At 40.9% G+C, this 891-nt stretch overlaps 1 long non-coding RNA gene across 1 annotated transcript in view; it reads right to left on the bottom strand.

Moving 5' to 3' along the window:
- LOC109946295 overlaps positions 1-891 on the bottom strand; it is an 8568-nt gene that overhangs the window by 708 nt on the left and 6969 nt on the right. The gene's annotated exons all lie outside the window — the stretch shown is intronic.

Below are 891 nucleotides of genomic sequence, written 5' to 3'. Positions count from 1 at the left end.
TGGTATGTGGCAATGTGAAGTTATAGATGTGTTGTATCAACAAGAGCTGGATATGGTTCTGGAGGATAAACCCGAAGATATTGATGACAAGCAGTGGACGCGAATTAATCTCCATGTTTGTGCCGCTATTCGATCATTCCTTGATAAAGAGTTGAAATACCCGTATATGAAGGAAACTTCTGCTAAGAAGTTATGGATGAAATTGGAGGAGAAGTATATGACCAAGAGCGCAGAAAATTGGCTCTTCTTGAAGAAACGACTCTTCCGATTTCAATATCGTTTAGGTATTTCTATGCATGAACACCTCAATGATTATAATAAAATACTGGCTGATTTAGCAAATCTTGATGTGATAATTCCTGACGAGGATAAGGCACTATGTTTGTTAAATTCATTGCCTGATGATTATGATCATTTGACAACTACTTTGTTGTATGGAAAATCCGAGGTGAAACTGGATGAGGTGTCTGCGGCATTGGTGAATCATGAGTGTCGTAAAAAGGAAAAGAAGACTCAAAATTCACAAACCGAGGCACTCGTTGCAAGGGGTCGAACAGAGGAAAGAAAATCTGGGAAGCGGGGAAAATCTCGTTCAAAGTCACGAGGGAAGTTTCCTGCTAAAGACGAATGTGCCTTTTGTCGCCAAAGGGTCATTGGAAGAAAGACTGCCCCAAATCGAAGAACAAAGAGAAGAGAAAGCCGGTTTTGAAGCAATGTTGCAAATCTGGAGATGTTGATTTCGAGTTTGCTTTGGCTAGTTCATCTGCTGATGGTCACTCAACTGAGTGGATTTTGGGATTCAGTTGCACCTATCATATGTGTCCCATTCGGGAATGGTTTTCTAGCTTCGAGGAGCTGGATGATGGAGTTGTTTTGATGGGCATAATAATG

This window comes from Prunus persica, chromosome G8 (assembly GCF_000346465.2).
Source record: "Prunus persica cultivar Lovell chromosome G8, Prunus_persica_NCBIv2, whole genome shotgun sequence".
In the NCBI taxonomy this organism is placed as follows: domain Eukaryota; kingdom Viridiplantae; phylum Streptophyta; class Magnoliopsida; order Rosales; family Rosaceae; genus Prunus; species Prunus persica.
Note: the sequence above shows the minus strand (reverse complement) of the source record. Positions and strands in the feature narration are given on the sequence as shown.